The sequence below is a fragment of the Megascapheus bottae genome, chromosome 13 (assembly GCF_031878675.1).
Source record: "Megascapheus bottae isolate mThoBot1 chromosome 13, mThoBot2.hap1, whole genome shotgun sequence".
NCBI classification, from domain to species: Eukaryota; Metazoa; Chordata; class Mammalia; order Rodentia; family Geomyidae; genus Megascapheus; species Megascapheus bottae.
In genome coordinates this window covers 39,072,295-39,089,330 of record NC_143521.1, presented here as the reverse complement: position 1 = coordinate 39,089,330, position 17,036 = coordinate 39,072,295, and the positions used below count along the sequence as shown (strand labels likewise).

General features: G+C 42.3%; 1 long non-coding RNA gene across 1 annotated transcript in view; it reads right to left on the bottom strand.

Annotated features, from left to right (window-relative positions):
- Window positions 1–1,282: 1,282 nt before the first annotated feature.
- Window positions 1,283–17,036, bottom strand: part of LOC150055870 (uncharacterized) — a 37,751-nt gene continuing 21,997 nt past the window's right edge. The window contains exon 4 of the long non-coding RNA XR_016537473.1: window positions 1,283–1,367. This is a non-coding gene — a long non-coding RNA (uncharacterized LOC150055870). The remainder of the gene's footprint in view (window positions 1,368–17,036) is intronic.

Sequence of the window (17,036 nt, the reverse complement as noted above, 5' to 3'; positions counted from 1 at the left end):
TAACTAGTCAACTCATGCTATCTAGTTCTTGTAACTATAACTCTCCTAAGTGCCTACATTGACCAGTCATGTTGACATAAGCTGTCATGTCAGCTAATCAGCTCTTATAGTCCTCTTAACCAGCCATCTACTTTAGGATTCACGCTATTGAATCATTTTGTTGTCAACGTTTGTGTTAACTAGTCATTTTTCCTGAATTGCTCATGTGAATTGGCCATCTCTAGTTGTCATAACTAGTTCTCTGCTTTAATGACTCATTGACGTAAAAGTTCACACGAGTCTTTTTTTTTTGTGGGTCATGGAGTTTGAACTCTGGGCCTGGGCGCTGCCCCTGAGCTCTTCAGCTCAAGGTTACCATCCTTCTCCTTGAGCCACAGCCCCACTTCCAGTTTTCTAGTGGTTAATTGGAGATAAGAGTCTCATAGACTTTAGTGCCACGGCTGGCTTTGAACCATGATCCTGGGATCTCAGCCTTCTGAGTAGCTAGGATTACAGGCATGAGCTACCTCGCTCAGCTCACATGAGTCATTTTCTTATAAGCATTCACATTAACTAGACCTCTAGCTTAGGGACTCTTGTTGACTAGTCATTCTGATGTAAGCCTTTACAGTAACTAGTTTAGATGCAACTAGTCATTTTGACAGCTGGGCTTCATTTGAATCATTCAAGGACCACAAAATTCAGCTCCATGATTTTAAAGGCAATTTACATTCTTTTGGCTCTAGATGCACAATGATCAAGAACAATCATGCAGTGGTATATTAGAGTAATGGCAATGTGGTATTATCCAAAAGATACTATGAACTACTTTAGAAACCTTCCAGACTTGGAAATTACTCCATGGACACATACTTAGCTGAGTTGCACATGGAGAGTTGTGATTGCTGTCAGTCAAGTTGCATTTCATCTCTATGTAAAGGGAAATTAGAACATCTGAGCCCAATCTCTGGAAGCCTAGTGCTTTGGGGGGCACAGAGGATATGCCACAGTATTCATTTGCTGATAGGAATGGTTGCTTGTCTGATGCTAACGTGGGATATGCCACAGTATTCATTTGCTGATAGGAATGGTTGCTTGTCTGATGCTAACGTGAGTAAGAAAGAGGCTTGGGGTGAGACTGGCTGGGTGGAGGGCTGGGAAGCAGGCAGAAATGGGCATCAGAATGTCGTCAGCAGGTACCCAGACTTCACAGCTGGCGCTTGGCACTATTCATCTATTCTGGCCCTCTGCCCTCACTTCCAGAAACCTGGGGCTCTCACCTTTGCTTGTGCTCTCTTATCTTGGTGAAACTGTGGAAGACGTTTCTGTTCTTCATCACCTGGGTACCTTGAAAGGCTGAGCTTCAGATATCAGCACTATAGCCACACCTGGGTGAGAAGACCAACTTCCATGAGGGGAGTGAAAGCTTGCAAATGTACACAACTCCAGATGTGTGAGAAAGCCCTTTCATGAATAATTTTGCATTTGATACTCACGATCACTCCTTGAGCTAGGCAAGGAAGGGACGGCCCCTATTTTATAAATAAGGAGACCTAGGCTTTCCGGAGTTAAGCTAACAAAGACAGAACCAGCAACATTTACAACATCTTTAGGATCTTTCCATCTCAACGGTGTCCCAGTGACTCTCAAAAATACATTGAAATCGAAATATCTTCACACTGATGATAAAATGTATTTCCTTTATTATAAAGCAATTTTTTAATCCATAAAATTATATTAAGTCTATTGAAGTTAGTGCTGTATTCAAATGTAATAAACTTTAATGCTTGGCTTGAAAGGACAGCACCGTAATTAAGAAGATTGTTAAAAGGATGGCGCATCTGAATACATCTATTATCAGGATTTACTAGAACTCGTTGTACCCACAGTCATAAAGCAGGACCAGCTGTTGCCTGGAACATGGACAGAGACTCGTGAAGGAGAAGCTGGATATTGTCCTGAGTCTTATTAAAAAGTGAAGGTGACTCCACAGGGCATTAGTCCTGTCTGACTTTCTGAATCATTCAACTAATAGTTCCATAGCACTGACTAGCTTCCAGGTCGTGCATTCATGGGTGGCTGTCCTTGAGTATTATTTCATATGTGAATCTGTAAAGCTAAAATCCCTGTAGCCTTTGGCCCTTTATTCATCTATAAATGACATCTTTGTTTGAAGACAGTCCTTTTGGCTATCCATTCAAGTGACTCGATTTCCAGAAATCCACTGCTCTTCTAACCTTGCTTGTGGGGTGAAGGGTATGGAGAACTCATGGCCCATTAAATGGTCTTCGTTCATTTACCTCACTTTTTGGTGTCTCCAACTTAGACTAGCACTTGTTGAATTGCCAATACCCGAGGACTCCTGTGTACCTGCTACGCCAGAGGAGTTTCTTGTCAACCTCGTGGGCCAAGAGTCGTCCTGGATGGAATGCCATGCCCTATTTCTCTATGACATTAGGCTGTTGGATCAAGAAGACAAAGGAGAAGTCTGCGCTGAGACCAGGCAGTAGGGTCAAAAAGGCTGAATATCACCATGAATATAGTAAGACAAAGCTCCAAGCCTTTAAAAGTTCCCGGACAGTCCACTCACCACTTTCCCTGAGGGGAAGTGGAGAGTTCATCTCAGCATGCGGGGTCCAGGTATTCCCCTGTCCTCTCCATGGTGCTCTCTCAAGGAAAAGCCTTTGCCCTTCAGGTCTATCACATGTGGACGTGGAATGAAGAGCTCCTAGTTGGAGTCATTCTCAGGGCTCTGTATCAGAATCAGCATGTGGGGGAGGGCGGAATCACTCCAAGTATGTTAGCCAGGAAAAGATGGGCTTACTCCAGGAAATGGAGTGTTTACTAAATCTTTGGAAGGGATGGGAGAGTAAAGGTCAAGGGAGATGGGGATGGGGGTGGCTCCAGGTCTTTTGGTTTCAAGATCAGTCACAGCAGCTGCAAGCTACAGGCTAGAAAACTTGCTGCTGTTGCCATCTCTGCCCCAGACCCTGGTGACCAGAAGTGGAATGTGGAGTCTGGTTGCTGCTACTTGCTTTTGTTGGCACTTGCTTGTCTCCTGCACAGCTGTAGGAAAAGCCTTGCCTCTCCTTTGCCTTCCAAATGTCATAGAAGTGCATTTCATCGGCAGAACTGAGGTCTCCCCCAGAATGCTGGCTGCTTCCCAAAGTCTGGCAGGGAAGACAAATGAGAATAGGAATAGATGCCCGTTGCCGACAGATAATACCTGGCATGGGGATTGGCTGTTGTTTCTCGGCCTTTTCATTCCCCACAAGATAAGATTCCTTCACCAGTGGTTCTAAACTGGAAGCCATTGCCCTGCATCCTACCTAAATCAGAGATGGCCCAAGAAAGATCCAGAAGCCGTGTACCCAGGTTCTACTGAGAAGAGCTTTCTGAGAGCTGCCTAGCTAGGAGGTTGATTTGTTCAATATTGTGCAGGCAGAGAGAAGATTTGGAATCCAAGGCTAGGAGTGGGGTTTCATCTCCACTTCTTTCCAGAAATTTACTCACTATTTTCTGAGCTCTGTCTCTTATTCAAACTACAAAGTAACGATTATTAGTCTTCTGGGGATTCATGGATTGAACATGCAAGGCTTGTCATGAAGACTGGGAGTGCTGGTGGCTGACTGGTCTCTACTGAAAATATTCTAGCTCTCATTCAAGGCAACTCTGAGACCTCCCACAGTTCTAGAGATTTCCATAGAAACAGATGACAGTTCTTTCTCCCTGACATCATCACCACACAAGGTCTCCTCTGTCCTGTCCACTTTCTCACCTTTGCCACATGTTGGTCTTGAGAGCTCGCCTCCAAAAGCCTCCTACACACCATCTCTATCTGGAAGTGTGTTTTCTGGGAACTGAAGCATCAGTACAAAGTTATCTGACAAAGAATCTGTGAAAGGGTAATAAGGAACTCAGAAAATCCCAAGAATACCGGCAAGCCAGGCGTGGAAAATGTGTTCTAAGGAAGAATGCCCCAGTTTACTCCATCAGAAGGAAATCTCTAGAGTTAGGCGCAACTCATGCATGGGGGAGTCGTACAAATGTAAGAAGGAAATAAAACACTGCTGGACCCACTGAAACAGAATGGAGAGACTCCAGCAAATGTGGTAGTGATGTAAGTTATGGAAATGTGTGGTAATGTGGCCTTACTGATAGTATAGCTGCATCTTAACCAGAGGTCTGTGTGTGGTTCTCATCTTAACCCACAGTTTCCCAGCTCTGTAGAGGAGTGTTTTCAGTAAACTTGCCCTAACTAGTCAATTCTTCAAGGGTTAGACCTAGTTTTTCTTTTCTTTTTTGTGTTAGCATGTATTAATTTTTTTTTACTGAAATAAAGGTTGTATTATGGCATTTCTATACAGTATAATTCCATCATCTTCATCTCCATCATCCTGTTTTGAACTCCTTTCCCTTCCCAATAATTGCATTTCATTTAAGTTCTATTATTTTTTTTTTCTGCATTGGAGTTTTTTAACTGTTAGGCAGACGCCCTATCACATGAGTCATGACAGCACTTTCTTGCTTTCCCCTTCCCCCCAAGGCTTGTCTGGACAGTAATCCTCCTATTTGCAATGAAAGGTATGTGCTACTACACCTAGCGCTTTCTATTGAGAAGTGGGTCTCACAAGCCTCTTGTTTGGACTGGCCTGTGGCCTGCAAGTCTTCTGATCTCTGCTTCCCAAGTACCTGGGGTTATAGACGTGAGCCGTGGTTACCTGGCCTTACCTTTAAAAAAAAAAATCTGGTTTATTTGACATGTGATGATTTCATGTTCCTGATAAAATAAGTTTGTTTTTATTTTTGGCTAAAGAATACTTCATGTATGGATATTCCACATTTTCTTCATTCATTCATTGGGTGATGGGCACGTGAGCTGATTCTAGGACATGGCTATTATGAATAGTGCTGTGATACCCATGGCGGTGCAGGTATCTCAGCTCCACGCTGACTTTGATTTCTTCAGGAGCGTATCAGATTCTTCAGGTGTATCACATGATTAGATGGGAGTTCCAGTTTTAGCTTCTTGTGGAGTTTCTGTACTGATTTCCATTGTGGTTGAACTAATATGTAAGGATTGATTTTTCTCCTCCTATCTTTACCAGCATTTGCTGTTGCTTATTTTCTTGAGGATAACCATTGTGAGAGGATATGAGGTAGAATCACAATGTGTGTGTGTGTGTGTGTGTGTGTGTGTGTGTGTGTGTGTTTCACTACAGTTCTGGAGTTTGAACTCAAAGCCTTGCTGTTGAAAGTCAACTATTGCCTTTTCCAGGCACAAGCCTCAGACCTCAACCCTCTTCTATGCTTCTCAGGGAGTTGGGATCACAGGTGTACCACCTCATCTCAAATGTTTATTCTAAAGTTCACAACTGTGTCCAAGACAACATTTCATTCCAGCAGTAGTGGAACTGAGAAGTTTAAATAGGAATGGATCCAGTGGCCCAAAGCATGGCTTTCGATTATACTGGTGACTAGAGGACAGCTTTTCAGAGCCTTCATGTGTGTGTGTGTGCCCGAGTGCACGCACGTACCGGTCCTAAGGTTTGAACTCAGGGCCTGGGTACTGACTCTTATGTGTTTTGTTTTTGCTCAACACTTGAATCACAGGTCCACTTCTGGCTTCTTGGTGGTTAACTGGAGATAAGAGTCTCATGGACTTTGCTGTCTAGGCAGGCGTCAAACTACAATCTTCAGATCTCAGCTTCCTATGTAGCTAGGTATGAGCCACTGGCACCCGGCTAGCCTTCACTTTTTTCTTCTAGTTTCTTCTGCTCCTTTCTTTGTTCTTGTTTGCTTCTTGTTCCTCCTCTCCCACCTGAATCCCCACCTCTCTTGAGCTTCATCATACACTACCTCTTCCTTATCGTTACAGGCCTTTACCTCTAAGGTTGCCCTCTTGTTCAGAAGATATTACTTCCACATTCTGAGTGGTTCCTTCTTCCAATCAAGCCTCAATTCAAATGCCACTTCCTGAGAGACCATGCTGATCACCCAATCTAAAATAGTCACTGGCGTCTGAGTCACTTTCTACCAGCTTGTTCTATTATATTTTCTTCCTAGCATTTACTACCATCTGAAACCATCTGGTGGTTGATTCATTGTTCTTCTCCACTAAAATATACACTTGTTGACAACTACAGCCTTGTCTATATTATTCACAACTGTAATCCAAGTGTCTAGAACAGTAGTAGACATACCACAAATATTTCCTAAATGAATGAACCTTATTCATCAACCTGTCTTGTTTATATGAGTATAGAACCGAGATTTTTTTTCACCCTCATTATATAGCCCCAATGGGCCAGCAAAGACCGTTCAGGGAGTTTATGAACTTGGAAAAAGGATTTATTGCATGTTTATTTGCATTCTCTCCTGACAGAACCAATATTACTCTTCTAGTATTTAAGTACATTTAAGTATATTTAATTAATTATTAATTATTTTTAATTTGTTAATAAGTATAAAGAGGGGGACATAGCTTATGTAGTAGAGTGGTATTTAATTCATTAATAAGTACATAGATACGGGGCATAACTTAAATAGTATAGGTATTGCCTGGCTTGAACTCAAGGCCTGAGCTTAGTCTCAAGTACAGTTGAGAGATAGACCGAGACAGAGAGACAGAGACAAAATATATAAGGTAGTCCTGGATTTAAATACACACGCACACACACACACACACACACACACACACACACCCTGAACTAAATAGCCAAACAAGAGTGTAATGTCCCAAATTCAAGCCCTACTATCAACACACACAAAAAATTACTTTAAAAAATATAAAAATCTGAATGTGGTGATATATAATTGATATCTCAGCTCACTACAGGAAGTATATGTAAAATGATTATAGTCCAAGACATAAATATAAGAGATACTATTTGAAAAATAACAAAAGCAGAAAGGATTAGAAACACCAATTAGGCATGAAGCTCTGAGTTCAAACCCCAGTATTGCCAATATTTATACACATATATACATATTAAAGTCCAAGTATATAAGTATTGAATTAATTTGTTTCCACTGCAATTCTATATCTTTTCATTTTGTGTATTAAAAGGATTAGCCTAAGAAGGAGTCCTTGGCTTTCTGAAACTACAGAAGAGTTCCCATAAAAGGTTAAAGCAAGTGGTGCTGTGGCTCAAGTGGTAGAGTACTAACGTTGACTTGAAGAGCTCAATGTCCAAGCCCGGATTTCAAGCCCAATGACAAAAAAAAAAAACGGTTAAAGCATAGAACTGCACCATTGGATGGAGTAGCCATTGGCACCATGTAGATGTTAAAATTTAACTGATAAAAATTAGAATTTCAAGATCCTTAGAAGCACTAGTCACCCTTTGTGGATAATGGCTGCCATGCTGATCAGAGCAGATGCGAACATATCCACCACTACAACAGCTGTACTGGAGAGGGTTGGGCTAGAGCTGAATGCTTCAGCTCTGAATTCTCTTTTCACTGCCACACTTTGGCCCACCCCATCTAAAGCATCACAGCCCTCGTATTCTAACAGAATAAGAGATAGAGCAGAGTCACTTTCTGTCATGTTTCTTGTTTGTTTTCCCCCCTACAAGCAAAGCTTTACTGCATCTCCCATCACCATACTTCCTGATGATTCAAGAGTCTGGCTAGTCAGGGCCATTCAACTATTCAGTCTAGGTGTTAATCAACTTTCAACTGGGTGATGGCCCAATAAACTCATCATGAGTTCAGAATATAACCAATGCATTTAATACACTTAACCTACCAAACATCACAGTCCAGCCACAAAGTCAACTGCAGAGTAGTAGTGGTTTATGTTCCTGTCACAAGCTGACAGGAAGCTGTGGCTGGCTGGCCCTGCCCAATAGCATTAGGGAGTATCACACACACAAGAACTAAACTCGAATTTTGAAGATGGTGTCTATTGAGTGTGTGTTGCTTTTGCACCACCTTAAGGCTTTCAAAACCTTAAATAAAACCATCACAAGTTGTGGGCCATCTATACCATCCTCTCCTGGTCAAGATTAGAGGCTGTAACTGTGAGTAACTAAAGGGAGGGTGGGCGAAGGGAGCCCAGGCTCGTGCCCGAGATCCCTGCCAGCACTTGTTTTCTAGCTATAGAAGACAAATGGCCATGCAATAGTTGGGCTGGACAGGAGTCCAGCATGAACCAGTCAGTTCCATGTGGTATCAGGGGCTGCAGTGGGGCCTAGTCTACAAGGAGGACTTTGCGCCTTGCCCAGGTCGGGAGAGAACAGGCCACATACTGTGGCATAAACCCTTTGGCATGTGAACTTCCCTTGCTGGGCTATCTGCAGCTCAGCCATCCTGGACATGTCAGTTAACAATGGCTCTGGGCCAGCATGGCTCGTGGGGCTTCCTCCTCAACAGCCCACAGTCCTGGAGCCTCCACAGACCCAGATGCCATCTTTTTTTTTTCCATATATTTTTTATTGTAATTAATAGAAGGGTTACATGATATTTGCCAGATAGATGGTGCATTAATTCCCATACATTGATACCCTTTCACATGTCTTGGCCCCCATTTCCCTCCCCCCACCCCCACCTCTCATCTTATTTTCCCCTGTTCCCTATCCAGTTTCAAATAACCAAATACAAATATATCTGATATATCAGGTAAAAATTGAATCAATCCAAAACTAATCTCCAAAGTAAACCATCCCATTAAAAGATGGGCCAAAGACTTAAAGAGAGTCTTCTCTGAAGAAGAAACAAAAATGGCCTATAGACACATGAAGAAATGCTCGACATCTCTGGTCATAAAAGAAATGCAAATCAAAACAACTCTAAGATTCTACCTCACTCCAGTTAGAATGGCCAGGATGAAGAAAACTAATAACAACAGATGCTGGAAGGGATGTGGCCAGGAGGGATCACTGTTGGTGGGAGTGCAAACTTCTTCAACCACTATGGAAAGCAGTATGGCACTTCCTCAAAAGACTAAACATAGAGCTCCCCTATGACCCAGCAATTCCACTACTTGGCATTTACCCAATCATCCAGAAACAAGGACATACTAAATCCATTAGAACAACGATGTTCATTGCAGCACTGTTTACCATAGCAAAGATATGGAACCAACCTAGATGTCCCTCAGTTGATGAGTGGATCAACAAGATGTACATAATGTACATTATTTGTACATAATGGAATTCTATGCTGCTGTCAGAAAGAATGACATTGCCCCCATTTGTTAGGAAATGGAAAGACTTAGAAAAAATCATATTAAGTGAAGTAAGCCAGACTCAAAGGAACTTAGGCTCAATGGTTTCCCTCATTTGTCATAATCAGTAGAAACCTTGGGCTCTCCTAGCAGAGATTTGCAATAGAGCAAAACCTTGATACAAAAGGCCATATAGTAGGACGCTGAATGAAAGGATCTCTAGGATATAGAAACATAAGCCGTATAATGAATGATTGTTGTTCTTAATGTACTATGTTATCTCTCATCTCTTTTGCTGTCCCTTGGTTATCTCATATTGTTGCAGTATCTCACTTTGTTACCAGATGCCATCTTAAAGAACAGGGAGAGTGATGTCAATTGAAACATTGCTTCACTCCAAAGAGACTTACTGGAATGGCCCAGCTATCACACTGCACTACGCATCAGTCCATCAGCACCTTCCATTAGTCAGCAGAGTGGGTGGCAGGAGGCGTTTAAGCACCATGGGTCAGTTATAGAAAGTCACACAACTACATTTCCTTTGCACAGTTGAATGAACACCAAACAGCACTGATTGGATAAAGCAAAACCAAAGACATCTTCTAACACCAGATGAATGAGATTCTGGGGTTGTTTTTTTTTGGGGGGGGGAGTTGTTTTGGGTTTTAGTTTTGGCTAGGTTTGGTTTGGTTTGGTTTTTTGCCAGTCCTGGCATAGACTAAGGGCCTGAGCACTGTCCTTGAGCTTTCTCAAGGCTAGAGCTCTACCACTTTGAGCCACAGCATCACTTCTGGCTTTGTCTATATGTGTGGTACTAAGGAATTGAACCCAGGGCTTTGTGCATGCTAAGCAACTATTCTACCACTAAGCCAAACTCCCAGCCTAGATGAATAAGATTCTTATAAGAGCTTCTCAAATAAAGAACTGAGGAGCTAGAAACTATTGGACTCTTGTTACAATGTCACTGTGCTGTCCCGATTCTCTTTCCTATGACAAGACAGCCAGGAGCCCTCGTCTCTCAGTTGCTCCCCCTACTTCTGGTCAACTCGGGTAAACACCATTCACAGACCCCTGTGAGGCTGGACACATATGAGGCTGGTGTCCCCCACAATGGAGAAGACAGAGTGCTTCGTCTTGCAGGTGCTGGAAGTACAGTGAATAACCTCTCTCCCCTTGCTAGTAGCCAAATGTACATGTGGAGGGAAGAAGGGTGTGGAAGAAAGGCGTGCTTGGAGAAAGATAGTGCTGTTGTGAGTTTGCTAGGCTGCAAAAGACAAGAGATGAATATTTCAGATCAATTCCTTTTCAAGTCAAACCCTGCTGCCTTTGTTTCCAAGTCTAAGGCTACAATGTCATTGGCTCCTAGTTTGTGTGTGTGTGTGTGTGTGTGTGTGCCCACGCACCCACGTGCTTATGTATATACATGCGCATATTTCTCTGTGCTCTGCTTTGTGCTATTCCCACTTATCAGGAACCTCCAAAGGTGATCATATTTGACAAAATTGTTGCTAAGTTGGGTCGAATACTCTGGCTGGAATTCATGTGAAAATTTGACTGCATGGTGGTGTTAAGGGGTGGGGCCTTCCAGGGATGGCTAAGTTGTGAATAGGCACTAATGCTTGTCCCCCAGTGAATGGCTTTGCAGTCTTAAGACTGTGTTTGTTAGCACGAGGGTGGGTGGTTATAAAGGAGCTGCCCCTGTGTTTTGTCTCTTCTGTCTGTACATGTTTGCCCCTGTCTGTACCTTTTGCGGCCCTTGCCAAATACTGACGTCATGCCCTCAGACTTCCTAACTTCCCAAACTGTGAACAAACCAACTCTTTCCTTCATAAATGATCCTCGGGTGCTTGGTGATAGCAACAGAAAGCAGACTAAGACACAGGTCTTTGCAGATTCAACAGCTCCAAAGAGATCACAGAGACACTAGGACTACCTCAATATAACTGATATCCTTATTGTCCTTATGAGAACACACCGATACACACACAGACACACACACCCTGCATGTGACAACCAATGTACAGTATGGAATGAAGCAGCTACAAGCAACTACTAGAAGCTTAGGGAGAGATGGAAAAGATTCCTTAATTTAGGAAAGTGTGATTTTGGAATACTGGGCTTCACAATGTGAGACAACACATTTCTAATGAATTGGGGCACTCCATTCCTGAGACTTTGTTACAGCAGCCTGAAGGATCTAATCCATGCTTCAAAGGGGCTGGAATGAGGTAACGTTGAAATGAGTCCAGCTAAATGGAATGGCAGTCTTCATTAGTAACACCCTTTAAGGCTTCAAAGCTCCATATAGGAAGTCTGGGGTAACTTAAAGAGCCACCGTCTATGTCTGCTCTTGTTTCCAGCACCCTCACCCAGAACCTAGCCCAAGGATGTCTTATCCAAGCCCAAGTCCTGCTCAAGTCCTCCTTCCCCTCTTCTGTCATATAAGAGCAGGACACACAGTTGTTGGCTGGGTCCACATCTACCCCTAACCTCTCACTGAATGCCCCCTGGGAAGAGTTATTCTTCTACCTATAGTCAGGTATCAGCTGACTTGATACCAGGCTCTTTTCTTTAGACTGAAGGCAAGACCAGAAGCACTTGGGAAAAGAGGACAGGGAGAAGCTCTCACCACTACCCAGGAAATACTTTGAGAGAGAATAATCTTCACTGTGTACACATAAAACTTACCTGTCATTGTTTTGTAAGGCAATACTTTGATTCATGAAGCAGGTGGTCGGGTCCAAGCCTTATAGAAATAACTGCAGTATTCACTACAACTCCCACTCCTTATCAGTTATCACTCACTAAGGGACCATCCTGATTTGTTTCACTTTAGCAGGAAAGAAAGCAATGGAAGAAGAGAAGGTGATTAAAGATTAGGTACAGAGTTAGGAATCCTGTCCCTTCTCTTCTTCCCTCCAAGGTTTTGATGTCTCTGAAATGCTGTTTTATGAGTGGTGATAGTCAGATATAAGTCCACCATATTCCTAAGAAAATGCTGCTTTGCCATTGCTTTACAGTGAAGGAAGTATGAAATATGAGACATAAATGCTTCTGGAGGTTTAAAAAGAGAAGCTAAGGGGTTGGGAGTTTGGCCTAATGGTAGAGTGCTTGCCCAGCATGCACGAAGACCCAGGTTCGAGTCCTCGGTACCACATACATAGAAAAAAGCTGGAAGTGGTGGTGAGGCTCAAGTGGTAGAGCTCTAGCCTTGAGAAAATCCAAGGACAGTGCTCAGGCCCCGAGCTCAAGCACAGGACTGGCAAAAAAAAAAAAGAGAGAGAAGTTAAAAATCCCATATTGTTCTCTTTTAATAATATGATTCATCTTATGTTTATCAAGATTATTTTTAACTGCCTGCCTCCCTTTGTATTTTTGCAAAAAAGAAAAACAAAAAACAAAAAAAAAAACCCTGAAAGCCTATGGAGACTCAGGGCTAGGTTTGGGGAGACATAGTAATTACAGACATAAGAATAGCTCACATAACTTCACTTGGAAAAATGTCTCCGCTGTGGTCATCATGATATGGCCTTGGCTATGCCACCCCATTCCACAAGACAGAGTTGGGAAAAAAATAAGGTAGTCATAGTGAAGCAGAAGTGAATTCCCAAGAAAACATAAAACACATCCTGGGACACCCCTTTGAAGATGGCATACTTATCAAAGAGCCAATTTTTGGTTCTAGAGTGCTGTGTTATCCACCTTTTCTTGAACTAAAAGACATGGAATACAAGTTTTGTTCGGCAATAAGTTTCAGATTTTATGTTTTTCTCAAGTGTGGGGTTTCCTTTACTCATGGGGAAAGTATTTTAAGGGGAGATATTTTCCTCTTTAATTGCTTACTATAATGAGTAGACTTTAGGGTGCCTCATGATCCTAGAATTCACATCCTGGTATAATTCTCTCTTGACTGTCATTAGGCCTGGGAGCTGCTTTAGCCAATGGAATACACCATCCTACTGGAATATAACTCATCTGATTCCATTCCATTAGGTAAGACTGTCTTGGTAGCAAATTCATTCTAAAGTCTTGATCTCTTTGCTGGCGCTGGGAATCAAGCTTCTGGGAGTCTTCAAGTTGCAAGGAAATGAAGAATGTCAGCTTATTAACTGAGCGTGGAAGCCTATCTTTCAGCACCCGAGTCTTCAGATGAGAACTCAATCCTAGGTGACACTATTATTTCAGCCTTAGAAGACCCAAAAGACCCAGCAAAGCTGTGGTGGGACTCTTGAGTGGTACATTGTTTTAAATCACTGTTTGTGGTAGTTTGTTATGGAAAGAATTGAACACACTCTTCGAACTTATTTAAGAGTAAAGACTATGGATCTTAGATTGCTTTCATGATCAATGTGTATAGGACCTTATACAACAGTACTCTTCTTTTTGGTAAACATTATCAGAGAAGATCCATGAATGTGTAGCAGTTGTTACTGTCCTGCCTTGCAGCTAGTGAGTCTCTGGATCCAAGAATAAAGATAGTCTGCAAATCAATAGGGGTTAGATAGCTTAAGAGTCATTTATATGATGAAAAGCCAGATAGTTTAAAATTATGCTGTGAATGTCTAATTTTCAGTCCCAAGACCACGTAAGCAAAGATTTTAAAAACATTATAAATGCCAATGTACAATTGTCCCTATTTCTCTGTGTATGTATCTAAAGTATACATATACATTGGAAATAAAAATGAATGTATTCCAAAAGTATCTGGTTTTTTTTCATTCATTCATTTATTGGCTCTACCTTCTAATGTTTTTATAATGGTCACATGTGATTTTTTTTTAATTTAAGAAATTCATAATGGCAGTGGGAAGTTTGGTTTGTCTGTGTTTTCCGAAGGGATTCTATCTGGTTCTCATTCCTGCTCTGAAGGTGGGCTTGGTCTGGCTCCTGGTCCAGAGGCCTTGTAGGCAATGCTGCCTGACAATGAGAGCATCATTTTGGCACACGAGGCCTGAATCCTCCTACATCCTTCATCCCTCCAAGAGTTTGCCACACGGATGGGTATCCAGCTGTCTCCGCAGCTCAGCCCAAGCTCACTCAACTGATTCAACAACCACACTGCTTCAAAAGATAGATTTTTTTTTAAACCACCTATTCCTATCAATTTCCAAATGCTATACAACAAATCCAATCTGCATCATCCAACCCTAACTCTGCTGGATATTGGCAACAGAGATAGCTTTGTAAAAAGCTGTAGTGCTCAAGGAGTAGAAGATGCAAAGCACAGCCGCTTGGCTTTACAAACACACTTGTTCAGGTAACAACTGCCATGTGTACCAAAAAAATTACAAGAAATACATTGCGCCTTTTATTGTTCACTTTGAAAATAAGATGATGTTGTTTAATGCACTGTATCTTTCTCTTTTATTTTCTTTTTCTAGATTTACTCCAGAAGCACTCTAAGAGTGAAAGGGTCAGAGAAGAGGGACGGTTTATTAGAGCAGTAGCAAGTAGCTAATGTTGTCAGCTCTCTGATCCACCATGTTCTGCAGGGCAATGAGAAGAGAGCTACTTGAGTTCTATACTCACAGAAAGTTGAGTGTCAGGTCAGGCATGGTGGCTCACGCCTGTAGTCCTAGCTACTCAGGAGGCTGAGATCTGAGGATCGTGGTTCAAAGCCAGCCCAGGCACTAAAGATTGTGACACCCTTATCTCCAATTAACTACTAGAAAATGGGAAGTGGGGTTATGGCTCAGGGGCAGGGTGGTAGTCTTGAACTGAAGAACTCAGGGACAGTTCCCAGGCCCAGAGTTCAAGACCCATGACCCACAAGAAAGAAAGAAAGTTGAGTATCAGAAGAGGAATCTGAACTTGAGAACCTCAGTTTCTTATATGACAACAAATATTCTTCCCTTTGCTCTGGAGAGGGAAAGAGAGACGGAGAAAGAGAGAGACAGAGAGATAGACACAGAGAGACTGAGACTACCTCTGTCTCCCCAGGCTATTCATTGGACAAATACTCTTAAAAAGATACTCTAGAGCTGGGAATGTGGCTTAGTGGTAGAGTGCTTGCCTAGTACACATGAAGCCCTGGATTCCATTCCTCAGTACCACATAAACAGAAAAGGCTGGAAGTGACAAATGGTAGAGCACTAGCCTTGACCAAAAGGAGCTTAGGGACAACACCCTGAGTTCAAACCCCAGGACTAGCCAAAAAAAAAAAAAAAAAGGAAAGTAAAATCAATACAAAGATAGTCCATAACAAAGGTAGTCAATGTCCCGGCTTACACGACCGACAGAAGCTCTAGATCCAAGGACGATTTTCCCCATTAAGTTTCTTTGTGCGCGCGCACATGCGCGCACACACACACACACACACTCACCCCAGGTGACCACATGTTTGACCACATATGTGTATTCTGGAATTGGTTGCTTAGAGATCACAACTGTGAATAAAGGAAATGGATGAAATCAACCTTTTTTGTTGTTGTTATTGTTTGAAGTTATAAAGCCACCAGACTAGGAATTTGGGGATTTCCCTATGTCCACTCCACAATTTCAAGTGGCCCCTACCTACTTTTTTGCCTGAGTCAGTTCTTGTACTTCTACCTTCCTCATTCCCAGAAAAGCACACTTGTTTTGAGTCTTATTCCCCTTTGACTCTGTTAGAATATTTTAGCAACCTCATTTTTATTTATAAAATCCATCCATCCTGTGTTTTAAGGCATTTTATTAATACTAACCTATTTCATATAGATAAGCCTAAAAGGTGGGTATGTTACCCTCCATTCTCCAGATGAACAAAATGCTCAGGAGCAGTGCCCAGGCCCAAAGTCCAAGCCCCATGACTGACCACCCCCGCACCCCCACCCATGAAAAAGATTCTGAAACTGTTTCAAGGACATATAGGAAAACTGGACATGGTGCTAGCTACTCTAGTGGTACCCCAAAGGTAGGTATTTCCAGATAATGGAGACTCCTCTTCCAGAGAAAGAACCCCATGAATCACTCTCCCAAAGTTCTCATGTGTGATTGGGGTACAGGGAGTTTCCCATTTTGGTGCCACTGGCCTCCAGTTGCAGTTGCAATTCACTTTGAGGAAGGAGCGGGTTATTTTCCCACAGCAGGGCCAAGTCTAGTTCAGTACTACAGTAAGGAACTAAGTGTACCTTCTGTGCTCATTCCAGCGTGCAGTTCCCCCTAACAGCTCAAAGGTGTGCTGATAATTGTGTGACTGACTGGCCAGCTAATAGAATGGATGTGGGATCAATTGGCATCAATGTTCATTTAAGCAGGAAAGGGGATTAGAAGCTAGAGATTTAACTGCACCTTAAATCAAAGGATGAATGTATGTCTCTGTTCAGAAATGGAGAAAGCTAAATCAGACCTGCAATGTAACTGGAAAAAAATAAGACCAAATGGATATTTAATTGAAAAATAATAACAATAGGGGATTAGAGACCAAGAAGGAAGAAGACTGAAACTCCCTGGGTCAATCAGAGTGAACCAAACATAAAACAGAAGGCAGTGGACAAAGTTATCAAGCAGCCAGAAATCTTAGATGTCCAATTCCAGGAAATGGCTGAAAAAGGAAAAGGATGGAAAGTAGGAGAGCAATATTAATAATGATAATGGCTGCCATATGTGGATAATATTCAGTTCCTGGCTGGATTCTCACTGTCTTGTGTTTATTGATTCATTATAGTACAACTCTGAGAATTAGATCTCATGATGATTAACTATACCATTTAACAAATGATAAAACCACAAACCAAAGGTTAAGAAACTTGTTCAGGGGCCGGGAGTTTGGCCTAGTGGTAGAGTGCTTGCCTAGCATGCATGAAGACCCGGGTTCGATTCCTCGGTACCACATATACAGCAAAAAGCCAGAAGTGGTGCTGTGGCTCAAATGGTAGAGCCCTATCCTTGAGAAAATCCAGGGACA